General features: G+C 41.9%; 1 long non-coding RNA gene across 1 annotated transcript; it reads left to right on the forward strand.

Moving 5' to 3' along the window:
- Positions 1–13,416: 13,416 nt before the first annotated feature.
- Positions 13,417–21,020, forward strand: LOC146442220 (uncharacterized). Its single transcript, XR_014850191.1, has 3 exons — positions 13,417–13,590; positions 13,683–13,742; positions 20,121–21,020. It is a non-coding gene; the product is annotated as an uncharacterized LOC146442220 (long non-coding RNA).
- The last annotated feature ends 261 nt before the right edge of the window (positions 21,021–21,281 follow it).

Below are 21,281 nucleotides of genomic sequence, written 5' to 3' on the forward strand. Positions count from 1 at the left end.
ATTCTGTCCCTCTGCTCTGCTTTCATGACACTCCACCTGGAATGCTGCATCCAGCTCTGGAGTCCTCAGTAGAGGACATGGACCTACCGAAGAGGTCCAGAAGAGAGCAATGCTCAGAGGGATGGAGCACTTCTCCTATGAGGACAGGCAGACAGAATTGGGATTGTTCAGCCTGAGGAAGAGAAGGCTCCAGGGAGGCCTTATTGCAGCCTTTCAGTACAAATAGAGGGCTTATAAGAAAGATGGGGACAGACTTTTTAGTAGGGCCTGTTGAGATAGTACAAGGGGTAATGGTTTAAAACTAGGAGAGGTTAGACTCAGAGTAGATATAAGGAAAATGAGAGTGATTCATCTTTTATGCTGAGTGATGAAATACTGGAACAGGTTGCCCAGAGAGGTGGTGGATGCTCCATCCCTGGAAACATTCAAGGCCAGGCTGGATGAAGCTCTGAGCAACCTGATCTAGTTGAAAATGTCCAGGTCTCAACCCAAACTATGGTTCGACTCAGTGCACAAGTAATTACAGAGCTACAGCAGGGGTGAACTCAGTCCTTGGCAACAACGTAACAGTGATGGGCAGCAAATAATTGCAGAACAAAATGTTCTCCCAACAGTCAGAGCTACCCAGTGATCAAAGTCTACCCTTGCCTTCTTGCCTTCCATCTCAGACCCTTCAGATGGCTCTTTGACCAGCCTGGCTTTGCCTGGAAGTATTCCTGGAGGCCAAGAGACTCAAGATACTTAGTACTTGCCTGTGTAAACAGGGACAGCATCAACTGCTCTATTTAGGCTGGTTTTGCCTGGAGGAAGAACCTAAGGCAGGAAAACTGAGTGAACAGACTCTAAATACAGATTTGTGACAAAAATATTCTTCAGAACACAGTGGTAAAGTGAATGAGAAGTTGGAAAGGTTGTTGAGCACTCTTAGCTGATGATAGAATTTTTTTTGTCATTTTCTCCAATGAACTTTGCTGTACTTATTATTTTCACCTAGAACAGCCACCCAGACTTGAACTCCTGGTTGGCTGGCACATTTCACTATCCTTCATACGAAATAAGAGATTTTTATGGCCATCACTCCCCGGGGCTTTCTTAAAACTTGCCTCTCCAGATGAGTTCTTGAGCAAAAATGGAAATGTCACTGCAGCCATGACAGCCCAGGGGAAGATTTCTAGGGAGTCATTTTTCTTTAGCCAAACTTGTAGAGCTGGAAAAATGGGGCATTTTTGGTGCACCACAGTCATTCTGCTCTGAACAAAACACATTTGGCCACTTGTGTGTATTGACCTTGACAGTTTTTACACAATGCTTCTTTGAATCTTGTCATTAAATGCTACCCTGGTTATGCCGAAGTAGCCATCAGTGTCTTAGTCCTCCATTAGTGTTCATATGAGCCTGTTCTTTACTCTAAAAAAGGTGGTGAGGGATTCACATTTATTGTGCCTGAGTGACTTGAATGACATTTTCTCAGTTTAGAAGCATCTCCACTTGCAGACTCAGCTTGGGATCTGAAAGTCAAGCTGTGCATTTTCTGGCTCATACAGCTTTGCCATTAAAGCTTCATTACATCAAATTCTACTCACAATTAAACCTTTGCAAATAAATTGTCCTCTGAGTTTGCAAAGGAATAGTTGAGGAGGCAGCATTTTGGTCCTGGAAACGAAAAACATTTAAAAACTTTTTGGTGATATGTGAGCCAGAATAGAAACCAGCTTTTTCTCTCATACCTTTGTCAGCACTAAGAAGTGAAAGAAAAGAAAGTAAAAATTCATTTTAGTACTAAATACATTGGTTAAAAATACAGACAGGGAATAGATCAGTTGAGTGAAAGTATGCGATTCTTTGACAGTCATTTTTCAGAATAAAGACACATTTTAAGAAAGACACAGGTGTGTCGGAATAAAGAATTTTCTTTTTTATATGAAGGTGAGTCAAACTGTCTTGGGACTTCATTTGCTTAACTGACAGGCAGAAAATAGGATTCTGGCTAGTACTGCAGCTCCTCTAGTTTCATGTGGGAGTTGAAATTGAAAGTAATAATGAACTGTAATGTTAATCACTCCTTTATTAGAGCAGGGACTGAGGATCAAGGGGCCTTAGTTCTTTCTTTGACTCTTTCATTGAATCCTTAGCTGATGTGAAAAATATTAACTGAAATATCAGTTTGATGGTACCAATCACAAAAGGGTACTACTTAGTCCTGTCCCACAGTCTCAGGGCCAGGCTAGTAGCCCAGCACAGCCCAGCCCAGCAAAACAGGCACATATGCCCACATACAAACAGGGCACCTTTTCACATTATTTCCCACATAAGCACAGTGCCAAGACATAAGGCTACTTATAGAAAGTGCAAAACACCATTTCAAAGCACCTCCTGGTGTCTGAGAAAAATTTTTGGTGATGTCTGCCGGTCCCAATGTTTTTTCCTATGGCAGCATCTCTGTTTCCTCAATAAATTTTATCCTGATCAAGTGTGATAGCCAGGACAAACTGCCATACTGTGCAGGACACATCTTCCACCTTATGAAAGAGGTTTAACCTTTTTAGAAATGGAAGGATTTTGTTGTTCTGGGATCCCATATCTCTTGGGACAGTGGTGAGCACCAACAGACTGAGGGAAAATTTCTTTTTTCATCACTGTTGTTTCCTGAAGCTGCAGCAGCTGATACTGCATATTGTGACTGCTTTCAGAACAAAGCTTTCAGCCAGGCTCGAGTCCTAGCATTATCCATCCCTCTCAAAACCCTGTCCAAGCACTGACAGCTAAGTTGGATATCCTGTGCCTCTGAACAAGTAGCAGTTGGTCTATCCGGTGTGGCTGCTACAAAGCTCAGAGTGGTAGTGTTACCCACTACAGATGGCTCATGTATTTTTTCAGACTTGTGCAATGGTTATGCTGACCTGATACTAAGATACTAAGATTTACAAAGAAAGGAAAGAAAACAAAAACATTTCAGAGAAACCAAGTGATCTTTTGTGTACTCAGCACTGATAAGCAATCCTTCTTAAGTCTACAAACTGCATGCTAAAATGCTTTCCAGGAATGATCTGAACCAAGACTTCAGAGGATGCTCATATTTTGATCCTGTTTCAACTCTCTTGCAATCATGTCAACCACCTGCCTTCCTTGCCTTCCTTGAGCCTCTATTAACTCAGCTGGGCAATTTTTTTTTTTTTTTTTTTTTGTGTAAAGTTGAGGATTTCAATGAAAACCAGATGTGCTGTCTGATCCAAACTTTCCTGAGTAAATAAATACTCACTCCGTTCCGTCCACTTAGTTATAATACACCAAACCATCTCTAATGGAAATGCTTTCACAGGCCATTTAGTAAAAATAAGGTCCCGCTTCTAGAGAGACACTGATCCTGTGTGCTAATGCAGGAAATGATGGCAAGAATCACTCTACTCTGGGCAGTGCCTGTTCTTCCTGTGTGCTGTGGTGAGGTCTTAGAGGAGAAAAGAGCTTAGCAGAGACCATGAAAACCAGGGAAAAGCCTTGAGTGGACTCTGCAGTGTAATTTAGTGTAAACATGAAGAACATGGGAGGACATTGTGCATGGAGATTTTGGGAAGAGAACATGTAGCAGCGTGGATCAATCATGTGGAAGAGTGAGGCCATGTCAGCAAGCAATAATGATAGGAATGTTTAGAGATAAAATGAGCTGAAGAGCAGCATTTTCCTGCTGTCTTGGTAGCCCACCTTTTCCCCCACCCTCAGGCAGAGAAGCCAGATGTCCCCAAAAAACAGTTCATTAAATTGATGTAACAAAAGACAATTAATTCTCAGTGGCAACATTTGGCAGTGCCGTTGGTTGTGTTCGCGTCACAGACATCCTGCCCCATGGCAGCAGGGGATTGCTGAGATCTCATCAACAGCCAGTCAGGTCAAGCAGCAAGTGCAGGGTCCCCTGTACACAGCTCACAAAACCCTGCACTCACATGAATCCAGCCTGGTCTTTTGCTCCTTCAGCTCTCATAGTCAGCTCTCGCAAAAGGGTGACAATGTGCTGTTTCCAGTTAGGATGCAGGAATCAGGAGTCTAACAAAACATTGCTGTGGTAACTGAGAGCTGACTAGTAGATATTTGAGATGGCTTCATTCAGCACTTAACTGAAATTATTTGTGTGTGGATAAACAATGCTCATTATTTTAGGAAGAATGTGGCAGTCCTTTGTTCAGGGGAGAAATAAGTATTCCAGCTCCTCTCTGCTAAAGAGACTGTAGCTTTTATGGCCTTCCTTAAGATCAGTGCTCTTTAGCATGAGACAGAGCTGACCGTGGCATTTTTTCAGCAGACCTGTGAAAATATTTTTATTCCCTTAGACTTCCAACATAAACAGATTCTGCTTAACCATGTTTATAACACTTCATACTAAGCAGAACTGAGACTCTTAGAAGGCAACAGCAGGCTCTTCCAGGCATTAAATTCAAATCACTTTATAAAAAAATATAAAGAAGGTGTATACCTTTCAGTGTATCCCAGCTGTAGATTACTGTAGTCCACTTGCTCTTGCTGGCAGCTTTTTATTTTCAATATTTAAAAAGACTTAGTAAGAAGTTTTGCAGACAAATGCAGACCATCTCCAGGAGTCCCCAGAAGAGCTCCAGCAGCAGGGAACTGGCTCTGTGAGCAGTGGGCAGCAAGTCTACCTCTGAGAGCAGGGCACTGCTGGTCCTGTGTGCCCCTGGTCCTGGAGAGACAGAGGCTGACTGGGCACAGTTTTGCTGTGCTCTGAGCTCACAGGAGCTGGTGACTGAGCTACCTCTTGTGAGGCAGTAGTTTTTATCCTACAACTCTCACTGATTTATAGCACAAGTCAGAACTGGAACCTACACTCCACAGAGGCAGAATACTCCCAGTCATCTTCAGTGGGAAGGGTCTGGTTGAACCCAAAGACATCTAAATGACTTCTTGTACTCTTTTGAGCAACTGTTCTCATCACTCCCTTCCCATATCTTTATTTCAAAGCCTCATATGAACCTGATGTGTACTAGAGCCTGTGCTGATTGGGATGTATTTTATCCAAGGAGTGAAGACAGATTACAGTGACCTTGTCATACATAATTGTGAGTGATAAGCAAGACCCAAGCTGCCTGTGATGTGCTGTGGAAGAATTTTACAGAAGAACATTTTGGCAAGAACAAGGAGAAGAACAAGGGAAAAATAATCTATACTATATGTAGTTTCTCTAGTAGTATTTCTCTATGTAGTATTCTTATTTAGGGAATAAATTTTGAAGGCTCTTAGAAGAGTTAGGAATGAAGAACAAAGCAGAAAACAGCTTTATACAGCTATATCCATCCTTGGAGGAAGCTTTTCCCCTCTAACCCCTAATTTCATCTTTGTCTTTTGCCTCCAGTGGGACACAGTAAAGCTCAGGAACCAACACGGGGAGAGGGCACAGGATCTGTACACTGCAAACCCTGACAACCTCTCTTCATGGGCAATCTGAGCATCCATTCTCCTCCCCTGTCCTCACTCAGAGCAGCTCCATTAAAACGGGCATTTGCAAAATGCCGCTTGCTGAAAGCATGAGAATTGATCTCTCTGCACAATATGCCTTAAGGCCAGTAAAAATTAGTTTTCCCATTCTGCAAAGAAGGAAATGAAATGAAAATGGTTAAGTGACTTGCCCAAGATTGAAGAGGGAGCCTTTACTGGAGCTTGGAAGGAACAATGGAAATCATACCGTTCATTTCTCAGGATGGATCCTTTCTGAAAGAGCCACACATCTCATGAGACTCTCCCTTCTGCTCAGAGAAGGACAATCACAACTTTAGTCAAAGAGGCAGAGGTGTCTGGTGACATTTCTCTAAGTATTGAGGTCTCAAATCTTTTCAGGCTGTCTGAAAAATATCTGGGCTTGACTTAAAAACAAAGGGAGCTCTGCTTCTCACAGAACACAAAATCCAGACCCAGACAACCCCAGAGAGGCCATGAACTAAATGTGGTCAGGGGAAACTATGAAAGGTTTTTAATCTAAGGCTTTTCTTCTACCAGATCCCAAAATGCTGGTTTAAGGTTGATAAATTGAAGATTAGAACATATATAGAGTTTTCAACAAATTATTCAGTCATGGTGTATTGAAGGATATTTTTAAATGAGAATTAAATGCATTTTTAGAAAATATGTAATGTCTTAGAGCCACTCTGGAGCTGGAACAAAACATGTTTTCTTTATTTAAAATGTAATTTTTATGGATGCATTAGACTTGGAGCCAGAGAAAACATTTTTAACTGCTGAGGTTTTACAGCCACTCTAGGGTTAGGAAAGAAAGCTGAAAAAATATTCTGCCTGGCAGATTTTTTAATGCTTCATTTAAAAGTAAAATAAAAAATATTGTAACTTTTCCACCTGTACCATAGTTCATCCAAGTGAAAGAGACACCTTTCATTTCATCCCTTTTTGCTGCAATGAACCCAAATTCAAGATAACTTGTCTTGTGTGAAGGGAAGGTGCCACCTCTGGGCTGAGGACAGCAGCAGAAGCACTGGGGCCAGTCCTTGGTCCATAACGATGATGAGTCTCTTTGTTTAACTGCAAGTCTCAGTTTCTTGTGCATGAAATGCAGTGAAAATGCTCTTATTTCTACCTGATTCATTTAGGTGTGTTGGGAAGTAATTTGTGCTGTCACTGTGTCTTTATAGAATGCTTTTTGCAGAGAAACCTTCAGGGATACCTGCCTTTTGACATAATTCAAGGCAGTTGATGCCAGTCTGAAAATCTACTTCTGAAGGTTGAAATGTGTTCATTTGCTTAAACAAGTAAATTAAAAGGCGTAATACCTTGATTTGTTAAAAACAAATGGTTTCCCTCTCCAAGTGTTACTCCCAAGAGAGGACCTAAAGAAAGCAAACAGGATCTCCCAAGCATCAGCATGTTAGGGAAGCCCATGGCCTGCTACATTCATTGCAAAGGGAGAGACACATGCCAGACTTGTCCATAACTTAGTGTCTGGTGAGTCAGAGCTCAAAGAGGCTTTCTGTCCACATTTCTAGGCACATTTTTTGCATGTTGAAATTCTTGCACATGGAACCTGCAGATCCATCAGTGAGAGCAGATCCTACAGATGAACATACCCAATATGAAAAGCCAGAGGATCAGACATGCTTTTTGTTTATGTGTAGAAAGAGATTAATCTCTTCGGGTGAGTAATTGTGTGCTGTTCTCCCTTGCTCGTATGAGGACTTGTGCTGAAGTACTTTAATTTCACGCATGATAAATATGAAGTTGGGCATCTTCTGCACTTTTCTCAATACAGAGTGGCTGAGATTTAATTTCTGCATAGAGCTTTCACATACATTTCTTCTGAAATGTGCAGGTTCTTGAACTGGGTGGATTTGTCTGTAGCACTTGGCAAAAGGCCATTCTCACAGTGTGATTGTGTAGCCCACAGAAGCAAAGAAAATAGTTCAGGGAAGGAGCAGGAAAGGCCATCTTATCCACTCCCTTGCTTCATAGGAAGATCAGTGTTATCAAAGTAACACCTCACCTGATTCTCTCTGAAAATGAAAAAATAGCTATGTGTAAGGATGATAAAATTTTTTCTCTTTCAGCTGTAGAACTGACTTCTGAGAGAAAGTACAGTCCACCATCCCTCAGGCTCTGAGGTTCATAGCAACACATGAGGTAATCCTTTCATCTTTCCACGTTTCCATCTTGCACTTTCTACACCGTAGACAGTCTTATCCTAGGTCATGTGTAGATTACTCTTAAAATCAGCAATGAAGATTTGTTTTGCTTTATCTAAAAGTTTTACTTTGGTACTACGGAATGGGTTCTGAATTAGTAGTACAGCTCTTTGTAAAGTACCTGGAGATTTCTTGGCATTATGAGGGGCCGGAGGATTCTGGGATGCTCTGGTGCTTTAGGAGACAACCTTAATTGCTAAAGAAGTACTCACTAGGAACCCTTGGAGCCCATGTGATTAAGGGTCCAGATAGATCAGGGAAAGAAATGAAGCAGCTACACATTTGGTTTGAGGGAGATGGGTAATTTAAGGCAGAACAGAGGAAGGTGAAGATGAGGAGAGGTCTAGCTGGGTAGCAGTCTTTAAAGAAAAGGATGGAAATACAGAAGGTCAAGCTACTGGAAAGGTTTACTGAGAAACTGAACACAACCAGAGGAACCAAAGGTGTGTGCTTTTCTGAGCAGAATTTTCAGAGAATGGTGAGAAGAGGATGAGGTTCATTGTGGGAGCACCATGGAAAATGGTAGATCTGTGAATTTCACTTACAATGTGACTGCTGCCCTGACTGGGGGTCTGCTGCAAAAGCTGAACCTAGGGCCCAGAGGAAATGTCAGCCTGCATCATGGAGACACTGCTGGACATCCTTAGGGAAAAGAACACGAAAATATAGGGGAAAATATGGGAGAAAAGCAGGGAAACAGAGATTTAAAAGCAGCAGCAGTGAAGGGACAAGGAAGTGTACTTTTGGAGTTACATATGAATGTTGTCTCCTTTACAGTAAGTGCCAGAACTGCTCAGCTTTGCTTCATGGTTCTCACACCTATTCTGCTCATGAGACAACACTTTAATATCACCAGATGTAACCCAGATGGTACATATTAACTTATATATGGATGCTGGAAAATACATATATACTTTGCATTTGAAGTCTTTTAAGTATGATTTTTATATTCATTTGAAAATTGTTCATTTTTATTTGAGCCATAAGGCAGCCAAAATACAGCTCCCAGGTGAATGAACGTTTATCTATTCCACCCTGAATGATTCCAGGTTTCTCTGAGACTGCTTTCAAAGGTGTGTGATCATTTCATTTCAGAAATGATTCTCACTGGCTCAACAACAATGTGTTACTGTCAAACGTCCATTATTATGCTGAATGGAAATGTTGGGGAGATAAATTTAGAACATCTTTCATCTCATTTTCAATATTAACAACTGTTCCATAGACTTGCCAGCAGATCCAAGTGTGTGACAAAGTAGAATGTCTTAATTTAAGCATTTAATTATTTTTCTAAGTCAAACTTGATTTAATAAGTAATGATAATTGGAGTAGGACATGATCTTTAAATAATCCAGCAATGGACTACACTCATCCAAGAGAATGGGAAGAAGTAGTGGTGCCATTTGTCATAATAATCTATACAACACAAGCACCAATATTTCCCCAGTGTTTGTGATCACTGTGAAAAGATGATTAAAAAAAAAAAAGAAAATATTAAACTACAGGTAGAATATCAAAACAGTGTTAAAGAACAAATGATGCTTCTTTGTTGGTAGCTCCCAGTTCCTTCCATCCGTCCACTCCATTTCTTTTTCTGTTTCTATCCCAAAGTGTTCACCATTTCTACAGTTGTATTTTCTGGGCTCAAAACAGGACTCCTAAGTGCTATGTTTCTGTCAGAGATGGATCTTTGGCCCTGGAGACCAACAAGGAAAAGGTAAGCACTTAAAAATATCAATAAATAAATACATTTTTTTTTAAAGCACTAACCCACAGAGTGGTCTGCTATTATTTCTGTTGTATTAAAGTGGTTATACAGAAATGAACATAAACCCAAAACATGAACTTTGTACCCTTAAGAACCCTGGAAAAGGAATTTTCAGGCCATTCTTGTCAATCATTGCCACAAATATACATTATTCCACTAGACTAGCAAAAATCCTTTCCTGCAAAGACCACCTTTCCATCAACAAAGCAGACAGTGAGGCTGGGGCAAGGGTGGAAGCTAGGCTTCAGTGTGTGTATCTGAAATGCTCCCCATGGGATGCTCATTTCACCTGTTCCCAACTGCTTCTCTCCCAAAGTTCCTCAAACCTCAGACCTACCCCTTTCCTTCCCATCAACCCATTCACTTCTACCAGATCCTCTCCCATAAGCATTCTGTGCTTACCAAAAGTAGTTGGTTCTCCTTTCAAATCTAGTAGGTGCAAATTTCCACTCTTATTTAATGCAAACCCAGACAAAATGAAAAAAACATGACAAAAATCAGAACATGACAAAAATCAAAAAAAGTTGAGAGTGTTTAGCATGATTGCATTAGAATAAACAATGAAATGAGAAATCATTCTTGCTACTTCAGGATGAAAAACACCACTAGTTCTACATCTTGGGCAGAAACTTCTACAGGCATATTGTTGTCTCATTACCTGGTGCAAAAATATTATATACCTTGGACAATTTCCTGTTCAGTGGTCTCAGAGAACAGTCAGTGGATTAGATTAATTGTTGTATTGATGAGATAGAACAATACTTTTACTCCATCCCATGGTGCCCATAAGTAGTCTCCTAATGACATTATATTTAGCTACTTCTTATAAGTCACTGCTACTTCCAGTAGTTCTTTTTCTGAGTTCTTTCTGGTTCGTGGCATTTGGTATTTACAACATTCTTTAGGTAATGCCAAATTCCAGCAGAGTATTTCAGGTATATTCATAATGTACAGTCGTATTTGGAGAAAGTACCAAGGGACTTCCCGGCTGTAGACAGTCAGTGATTATGAGGAGGACTGTAAGGTATCCTGCAGTACAATGGCACACATTTTCCAGCTATCACTGCCCAGTGCTTTGGAAACAATCTCTCTCCTGTTATGCTGCTGCCTGTTAAATATCTTGGCATTTATCTCACAGCAGAGACCATTCGCCTGTGCCAGGGTTCTGTTCCATTGACAATGCCTCTTAATTGCCTTGTTGTTTAAATAAACAAGACAAGATAATTAAGCGATAATGACAAAGAAATAGGATGTTAGTGATAATGGGTGGTAGATCCCTTTTCCACTCTAACTTCACTATCTAGAGCAGCCCAAACTCTGCCTGTATTAAACCTCACAGCAACCTTCTGAGTTTTGAAAGGGGCCTTTTATCCTTGTTATTTGAATAATTCAGTAAAAGTGAAAAAGTCTGGAGGAAGAATTCAAGACGGGGAACATGAGAGAATCAGGTGATGAAAAGGCTTCGGAAAAGTAGGATGCACCTGTGGCACAAAGAAAAGCAGTTCTGCATGGGGAATAACCTAGCAGAAGGAGCTGCCTGTTTGCTGCTTGTGTTCGTGGCAATGCAGTGAGGGCTGGCCCGAGTGGTTCTATTTCTGCTCCTGACCAAAGCTCTTCAGCTGTGCAGTCTCCTTAAGGACTGGGCAGCAGGAATGCTTCCCTGGGCTGCTGTTGCACACACTCTTTCTCAATGTCTCTGCTCACACTTCACCTTGCTATTCTTCCACACTGGGGGCTAATCCAAAAGGCTGCCTTTGAGCAATCCTTTAAGCAAAGATTAACCAAAGAAGGATTCTCAGCTGTTTGGCTCTAGTAACAAAGCAATTTTAAAAAGTATTCATACATTTGGAACACTAATGAAATAGATTGGCGGTCACTTCCATTCATCACCTTATTTCCTCAGTTAGGGATGATACAAGAAGATATAAATCCCAAAAGACTTGATATGGAGAAGTCTGGAAGTATTTTTTCTGTCTGGAATTTTTTTTTCTGACAGTCTACTAAGAAGGCAGGAAGACTGCAGGCTGATAGATCTCATTGCTTTTCCGAGATTTTGGTTTATTTTGGTATTTATTGGTGTGTACAGTTGACAGAGACCAGTTCTGCATATGATGATGCCATTGTACACTTCAAGGTATCAGAACAATCTGTTCTGGCAGAAACACATAGCTGAGCAAAGAGTAGTAGTGAAAAGAAAGAGAAGTTCCTTTGAACTTCTTTGAAGTTCTTGTTCTCTCTCCTGGCTTCCAGCTTGGCTGTACACTTTGCTTCAAAGACTAAAGCAGTATCACAACAGATTTGCTTCCAATTGTCTGGGTTCAGACATCTTTCCTGCTGGTTATTGATATTGATCTGACAAGCTCCATGAGAGGTTTTCAGGGCATTCTTAAAGCACTTGTGTTGGCCTCAAACTGTTCAGGCTATTTGAATGTAAAAAAACCCCATGTAGACCAAGGGCCTGCTTTCTTTTCGTCCTAGAACAGATTACACCTTACCAAGAAAGTTTTAATACTGGGATTAAAAAGCGAATTTTTGAGACAGAGGGGCAATGTTTGCTCCACAGTTGTGTCTGCCTATGCCATGAGCCAGGAGCTATGACAGACTTGAAGGATTGTGTTTGTAGTCTTGTTAAGTATTCAGGGATTGAAAACAAGAACAGAAACGTAGAGAAATTTTGCTGAATTCTGGTTTCTTTGGCTGTTGATTGTTGCTTTAAGGTCAATCAAAGGAAGGGTTAATTTTGGAAATTAAGGAAATATGAGAAAGATTGCCTCTGCTGTAGCAGTAGATCTACCAAAACACAAACCCTCATCAACACTTTCCAGCCTGCTTCTGGCAACTGGCAGTAGTTTACGTCAGGCTGGCCTGGAGCAGGTTGAAGAATGACTGCTAACTTCACAACAGTTTTACTAGGACTGAAGTACTAACATGATGCTACAAAGATATTAGGAAATTCTGTATGTATTTTGATTGTTGATTTTTTTGTTAACCATTGTCTTCGGGGTTACAGGTCAGATATCTGGGCTTGTGAATAGGTAGCTTTCATAAGGGCTGGGTTTGTGTTAGAGAGGCAAATTATACTGCAGCTCAGAAAACAAATGAACTGTGGAATATTTCCACACAGCAGATTAGGAAGTTGGTTTATTGACATTGGGGAATTTTACCATATTTTTACCATATTTTACCATATTTACCATATCAAACCATAGTTTGATGGCAGAACTAGACCTGAAACCTGCACCCTTAGGATCCTAGGGACACACACTCCAAGTATAGCATGTTTAGATTGCTCTTCAAAGGATAATGATTAGGATACCTTTTCAAGCACTTTGATCAGAGAAAATAAGGATACATTGTGCTTGTATCACTGATGCATATATGACACATATGTGTTTGTGTGAGCTGGAAATAACAGGCAAAGAGCTTGTAAAAAATGGGATTACAGCACACTGCCCACATTGACATTGCTTTCTTGAGGAAGGCCCTGATAGACAAATGCCTGCTTCTGTGATTTTTTTGGCAATAAGAATTGTCTTTTTGTCATTTCATATTCCTGTATTTGATTCTGACTTGCATTTTGAACTTATTCATAGGCATAGATATGGATTAATTTTATTCATGGGAATGGGAATTTACTAGGTCCTTATCCCCCAAGAAATCTCCTAAAATAATAGTCACTGGGTTTTAAAATAAATGTTGAGTGCTTCCTGAGCTAAATATGCCACTATTAGAAAGAAACAATGAAAAGACAAATAAAATGGAAGCTTATTTGCATCTGATTTACATTATCCTGTGAGCATTGATTTAATTTTTATTTCATTCCTCTTAATACTACTCAGATTGCAGACTGCAACCTTGCTGCAAATTTACAGCTGAGTTTCATTGTTCATTTAATCATCTCAGGTGTTACTGAAATAGGGAACACTGGTGCTTGAAAGATTTCCCCTGAGGTTCATGGAAGCTGCCTGTATCCTGAAGCTGGAGGAGGGGGTCTGCAGATACATTCTGGCAGTTGCTGCTCTGAATTTTGATGATCATCTGTTGAAAAATTGCATGGGCCATCCTGTGTCAAGACAATCATTGCTGTCTCCTCCTTTTAGTCTGCAATTTATCTTCAAGTTTACTACTTAGGTTATGCCTTTTTCTCCTCCATCCCTAACCCCTTGCTTTAGCTTAAACATTTGCAATAATTCACATTTCTCTCTCCCTCATTCCTCTTGTAGGCAGGAACAAGCACAGTGTCAACACTGTGCAGATGTGTTTTAACCCATCAGAATATTTTGGTGAGTTTGATGGTGAGTTATGAAATCTTTGTGGTTAGCTCACAACACAAGAGGATTCTTTGATAAACACAAGTAACTGGAGTTTACTATCGAGGTATCTTTGTGAGGGAATGTTTTTCCTTCTGTTTCCTGCAGCTTTGCTTTCTCTTCCAAGCAGAAAGAGAAAGCAAAGCTGCAAAGCAGAAAGAGAAAGCAAAGCTCTTCTTTTTGCTTTCTCTTCTCTGTTCCAAGAGTCAAAATGTTAACAGTCTTGGGCAGTGGGCAGTACTATCCATGATTTGAAATTCTCTTTTAACTAGTGTTTAATAATGTTCACAAAAAATCTACTGTTTCTGCAAGCATCCTGTGTTAGTTTGGAAACAAACCAGTGAGAGATCACAAGTCAAGACTGAAATTAAAAAAATAAGTGAAATAATACAAGGAAAAGCACTGACAAAGTCAGATACAACCTAACACCTTGTTAGGGTGGTAGTAGCAGTTTAACTGAAGTAGTTTAGTTGAAGCGGTGATCTTGTGAAGGTCTAGTCTCTAGCTGAAGATTTAGTAGTAGCTCTGGTCTTCTGGGAACTCAGTAGACAGGGCTAGCTCAGGCAGTTCTAAGGCTAGGTTATATCCAGGTGGGAACACCTGGCTCTTCTTTCTTCGGCAGAGCATCCCACAATGGGATGAGATAAGTTCATGAGTTACACGGTGGGTCCCTGATGGCTCATTGCTTGTTATGCGGGGTGGGTCATTAGCAAGTGATAATAGCTAAGGATGGCCCATTGCTTGTCATCTGGAGTGGGTGATAGCAGCTAATGGCCCACAGCTGGTGGTAATAGAATACTTAACTACATCAATATTGCAACTTAGGACATTATCCACCCCTTATTCTATTATCATTTATACAGTTTTTACTCAAGATAAGGTTTTTTTGTGGTACACAACAGGTTTTTCCATCTGCTTTCATCACTCACTAAGTATAACTAGGTCTTTGGGCAAAAACCACTCCACGGATGGGTTTGCCTTTGCCTGAGGTGGGACTAATTCAAACAGTTTTTCTTAAAAAACCTTTTACGTGTATCACAGGGACTTTATCTCTATCTACTGTGTGCAAAGGTTCGGACTCGGCAGGACCGGCTTGATTGATAGAACTTCTTGTGTTAACTATTCAGGTGGCTTTTGTTAAGTTTAGTTTTCAATTTTTGAAGGTTTTCTCGCTAAGTGCTTTCAAAGTTGTTTTAAGTATTCTGTTGCACCGTTCAACTTTTTTAGCAGCTGGTGCATGATAGGGGATGTGGTATATTCATTTAATTCCGTGTTCTCTAGCCCAGGTGCGTATGAGGTTATTCTTGAAATGGGTTTTATTGTTAGACTTGATTCTCTCAGGGGTACCATGTCTCTACAGGACTTGCTTTTTTAGACCTAAGATGGTGTTCCGGGCAGTAGTATGAGGCACAGGGTAGGTCTCTAACTATCTCGTGGTTGCTTCTACCATGGTCAACACATAGCGCTTTCCTTGGCGGGTTTGGGGAAGTGTGATGTAGTTAATTTGCTATACTTCTCCATATTTGTATTTTGACTATCGTCTACTATACTACAGAGGCTTCACCCGCTTGGCTTGTTTGATTGCAGCGCAAGTCTCACAGCTGTGGATGACCTGTGAGATGTTGTCCATGGTCAAGTTTACTTCTCGGTCACGAGCCCACTTGTATGTCGCATCTCTTTCTTGATGACTAGAGGCATCATGGGCTCAATGAGCTAGAAATAATTTTCTTTTGTGCTGCTAGTCTAGATTTACTTGTGACACTTCTACCTTGGCAGCTCGGTCTACTTGCTCGTTGTTATGATGCTCTTCATTAGCTTGACTCTTAGGAACATGTGCATTCACGTGTCGAACTTTTATAGTTAGTTTTTCTGTTTGGGTGGTGATGTTCTGCCAAATCTCAGCGGCCCAGATGGGTTTTCCTCTGCGCTGCTAGTTAGCTTTTCTCTAGCGATCTAACTATCTCCACAGTGCATTGGCTACCATCCAGGAGTCGGTGTAGAGATAGAGCCTTGGCTATTTTTCTCGTTCAGTAATATTCAAAGCCAGTTGGATGGCTTTAAGCTCTGTGACTTGACTTGATCTACTTTGTCTCTCGGTAGCTTGTACAGCTTGTTGTGTGGGGTTCTATACTGTAGCTTTTTATTTCCGATCTGCGCCTATAATTCGGCAGGAACTATCGGTGAAGAGGGCATAGCGTCTTTCACTCTCCGGCAGCTCATTATACGGGGGTGCTTCTTCGGCACGTGCTACTTGCTCTTCTGCTTTTTCTGAAGATAATTTAAAAGTTTTACTTTTAGGCTAGTTTGTTATGATTTTTAGAATTTCAGGGCGATTTGGGTTTTCAATACGGGCGCGCTGTGTGATGAGAGCAATCCATTTGCTCCATGTGGCATCAGTGGCATGGTGGGTAGAGGGAACCCTTCCCTTGAACATTCACCTCAGCACTGGCAGTCGGGGTGCAAGGAGAAGTTGTGTTTCTGTGCCGATCATTTCTGAGGCGGCTTGGACTCTTTCGTAAGTTGCTAAGATTTTTTTCTCAGTGGGAGTGTAGTTGACTTTAGACCTTTTGTAATTTCGACTCTAGAATCTCAGTGGTCGACTTCGGGTCTCACCAGGCACCTTCTGCTAAAGGCTCTAGGACAGACCATGGCTTTCGGCTGTAGAGTAAAGCACATTCTTTACCTTTGGTCCTGTCTTGACTGGTCCCAGGGCTACTGCATGAGTGATTTCCTGTTTGATCTGGGTGAAGGCTTGCTGCTGTTCAGGGCCCCAGTGGAAATCGTTCTTCTTGCGGGTGATGAGGTAGAGAGGACTCACAATCTGGCTGTACTCAGGGATGTGCATTCTCCAAAAGCCTATGGCGCTTAGGAAGGCTTGTGTCTCCTTCTTGTTGGTTGGTGGAGACATCGCGATGATCTTATTGATGACCTCAGAAGGAATTTGACGCCGTCTATCTTGCCACTTTACTCTCAGGAACTGGATCTCTCGGGCAGGTCCCTTGACTTTGCTCTTTTTGATGGTGAAACCGGCTTCCAGGAGAATTTTGATGATTTTTTCTCCTTTCTCAAATACTTCCGTTGCTGTGTTCTCCCACACAATGATGTCATTAATATACTGCAGATGTTCTGGAGTTTTACCCTTTTCCAGTGCAGCTTGGATTAGTTCATGGCAGATGGTGGGACTGTGCTTCCACCCCTGGGGCAGTCGGTTCCATGTGTATTGCACACCCCTCCAGGTGAAAGCAAACTGAGGCTTGCACTCTGCTGCCAGAGGAATGGAGAAAAAGGCATTGGCAATATCAATGGTCGCATACCACTTTGCTGCCTTGGATTTCAGCTCATACTGAAGTTCTAACATGTCCGGTACAGCAGCACTCAGTGGTGGTGTGACTTTATTCAGGTCACGGTAATCTACTGTTAGTCTCCATTCTTCACTGGACTTACGCACCGGCCATATAGGGCTGTTAAAGGGTGAGTGAGCCTTGCTGACCACCCCTTGGCTCTCTAGTTCTCGAATCATCTTATGGATGGGGGCTACAGAGTCTCTGTCAGTGCGGTATTGCCGGCGATGCACTGTTGCTGTAGCAATTGGTACCTGCTGTTCTTCAATTCTCAGTAGTCTTACAGCAGACGGGTTATCTGAGAGACCAGGCAGGGTATTCAGTTGTCTTATGTCTTATGTCTCTACAGCTGCTATCCCAAAAGCCCAGCGATGTCCCTTTGGGTTCTTGAAATATCCACTTCTGAGATAATCTATGCCGAGGATGCATGGGGCGTCTGGACCAGTTACAATGGGGTGTTTCTGCTACTCATTCCCAGTTAAACTCACTTCAGCTTCTAGTACAGTCAGCTGCTGGGATCCTCCTGTCACCCCAGAAATAGAAATGGATTCGGTCCCCACATACCTGGATGGCATCAGGGTGCACTGAGCGCTGGTATCAACCAAAGCCGTGTATCTTTGTGGGTCAGACGTGCCAGGCCATCGGATCCACACAGTCCAATAGATCCGATTGTCCCTTTCCTCTACCTGGCTAGAGGCAGGGCTCTTCTAATCCTGTTTTTGGTGCACGATGTTCTTCTTCTGTAAATGTGTTTTTGAGGTTTCTTCAAGCGGATTAGTCATATTATCACTTCCATTCTGTCTGGAGTTCTGTCCACAAGAGACTGGGGCAGTGTTGTATCTAGATGAGCTTCCTGAAGTGGATGTTTCTTTTTTCAATTCACGTACTCGGGCTGCTAAGGTGGAGGTGGGTTTCCTATCCCACTTCCTCATGTCTTCCCCATGCTCTTGAAGGAAAAACTAGAGGTTACGTCGTGGAGTTTGTCTTCTTTCTTTGGCTGGGGGACGTCTGCTCTTGATGGCAGAGACTCGGGTTGGTTTCGGTGTGGCATGGAAAAATCTTTCTTTGAGCTCTTTTTTTAGTTTTTGATTCTTTTTAATTAAGCTCTGGACTTGCTTGGCCAGGTTTGTTTCCACTGATGAGACCTGGGTGCGTAGTGGGGCGGTGACAGTGTCCTCATAAATTTTCAGTTTGTTTGCTAACACGCCCACCTGGTCTTCGCCTTCCCTCCACTGCAGTGTTGCCAGGTAACGAGAGTATATCTCTGGTCCGAGCCGCGCGAATCTTAGCCACATTTGTGAAGTGCACTGGACATTATCTGGGCTCTTGGGGAATCTCTCGTTGTCCGAGAAAATGATCTCTAGCACGGCCAATTCCCTCAGGCATCGGATACCTTGTTCTATTGTGTTTTATTTTTTTTGGTGCATCTGGAGGTCTTCTTTGCAGAGGTATCTGTCCCGTACACTCGCTAGCAATTGCCGCCAGAGGCTGAGAGTTTCCTGGGTTTTCTCAATTCCTTGGTCAATGACCACATCCTGGGACAGGGATCCCAGTTGCCTGGCTTCACTTTCGTCCAGAATGGTGTCATTAGCGGCGGCATCCCAGATTCGGAGCAGCCAGGTTAAGATGGACTCATTCGCCTGCCGGGTGAATTCCCTCCGTAGGTCACGCAGCTCCCCCAGGGATAGAGAGCGAGTGATGATCTCTGGCTTTGTTTCTTCTGCTTGGTGAGATGGTCTTGCCGCATCCCCATCAGTCGCTGTGCGGACTGATTTGCTCTTTGATTTCTTTTTTTGGACGGGGGCAACTGCTACAGGCTTCGGCTGTTCTGATTTGCTTTGTTTCTCCTCAAGAAGACAAAATAATGTTCTGATCTTCAGCATGAGGTACACGGTGCTGGTCAAAGAGAACAGAACTGACAAAAACATTATGCCATCCCTAGCATCCAGAGAGAACTCAATATTGTCAAGGACGGCTGTGCCTGACCTGAAATGTTGGAAGAAACCGCTCTCTCCTCCTAGCCCCAGAGGGTGGGTGCGATTGCTGAGGAGGTCCCAGATGGAGCAGCTCAGGTTAGGCCAGGCAGACAAAGTCGAGTAAATATACCGAATGGTGTTCATCGCCTCACAGGTTACTATGCAATAGGCATAATAAACCAATAGAGCAATTTTCATGCTATGCCCTGATCGTAACAAGAGCAATACGACGGGCAGATAGCTTCCCATTTGAGGAAAGATATAGAGAGCGAGATAAAGCACCCATATAGATAAGCTGAGCATCATGGTGATAGGATTTCTGCGTTTCCCCAGGTCGTGCCCCACGTTGGGCGCCAAAATATGTGTTAGTTTGGAAACAAACCAGTGAGAGATCACAAGTCAAGACTGAAATTAAAAAAATAAGTGAAATAATACAAGGAAAAGCACTGACAAAGTCAGATACAACCTAACACCCTGTTAGGGTGGTAGTAGCAGTCTAACTGAAGTAGTCTAGTTGAAGCGGTGATCTTGTGAAGGTCTAGTCTCTAGCTGAAGATCTAGTAGTAGCTCTGGTCCTCTGGGAACCCAGTAGACAGGGCTAGCTCAGGCAGTTCTAAGGCTAGGTTATATCCAGGTGGGAACACCTGGCTCTTCCTTCCTCGGCAGAGCATCCCACAATGGGATGAGATAAGTCCATGAGTCACACGGTGGGTCCCTGATGGCCCATTGCCTGTCATGCGGGGTGGGTCATTAGCAAGTGATAATAGCTAAGGATGGCCCATTGCTTGTCATCTGGAGTGGGTGATAGCAGCTAATGGCCCACAGCTGGTGGTAATAGAATACTTAACTACATCAATATTGCAACCTAGGACACATCCCCTCCTATAAAATCATTTACCCTTGAATATTGTGCTGAAAGCAAACACAAAAAGCATTATCGGGTTCTAAAACAATATGTTTAAAAATTTAAACAACTAGGAGTTAAAAATATTTTGAAATCTATGTATAACTGTAGTCTGTTTCTATTGATATAGGTTTACAAGAATCTTGTGGCTGGGAGCTCTGATGTTTCCTTTCGAATTTTTCAAATTAAGTTTGTTCCTGATTTTTGGGCAGCCGAAATTGTGATGGCATCATAATGAACAAATGAATAAATACATAAAAATGTAAAAGTTTCCCCTTGGGCAAAAAATTTGCTCCTATTAATGCTGGAAGAGAGGGTTAAGTGTTATGTGACAGAAACTGTATTAGCTTTTGCAAAAGGAGGTACTCATTTTCATCAACAGCAAAACGTTTGTCTTCGAATCTCCATTCCCAGTTGGAGCAGCAACCTTTCCCCTATAATTAATTTTTGTGTGCTGTAGTCCATTAGAGAAGAGAGTGACAGCCTCTGGACACAGATTACTGTCTTAGGTATGGCCCAAAGGAACATTATGGTCTTAATTAAAGGTGGCTCAATATGTCAGCCATTGCAATAGTTTGAGCATTTTTAATACTGTGTCAGTATCTAACCACCTTAAAAGAATTCTGGTAGCAAGCAAACTAAGTAATTTAAAGGCAGCTCATGTTCTCTGTAAGTTTTGCAGGACTGCTATTGGGAATACTTGATAATTTATGAAGGCTTACACCACCAAATTAATTACATTTTCCTGATGCCACATGTCTTTTTCATACAAGCTAGCTCTGAATTATAAGTAACAATATTGTCCTTGTTCATTCCTTCAGTACAGGAGACAGCTTACTAATAACACCGGTAGAATTCAGTTGCTGTATTTTAGAAGTGTCATTTATTAAACACTGCTACAGTTAAGGTGGTATATTCTCCTCTAATATTAACCCTGATTTCTTCTGTATGTATTACTGCATCTCAGTTCTGAACCTTTGGCATGGGTTTGATCTGGGAGCATTTTTTACAGTTTAGAAAAAATAAGTTCTGAGGAAGTGACCAATGCAGAGACTTGCTGTGATATGCAGGAGATACAATGCCACACACTCTACTGTTTTGTGTGGGAACGAGGTGATGCTTCAAGCCCCTGTTCTGACAAACATAATATCTTTGGAGTCCTTACAATAGGCAACTCATTTTCGGTGGGTTTCTTCTGAGGCCCTGCAATCTTGAATTGTGCTTGTGTTTTGCATAGTAGATACTTCTTGGAAAGTCTGACAAGCTCTCCTGATGTAGTTGGCTTAGAAAG

The sequence above is a fragment of the Lichenostomus cassidix genome, chromosome 2, assembly GCF_008360975.1.
Source record: "Lichenostomus cassidix isolate B80296 chromosome 2, HeHo_3.0, whole genome shotgun sequence".
Lineage (NCBI taxonomy): Eukaryota > Metazoa > Chordata > Aves > Passeriformes > Meliphagidae > Lichenostomus > Lichenostomus cassidix.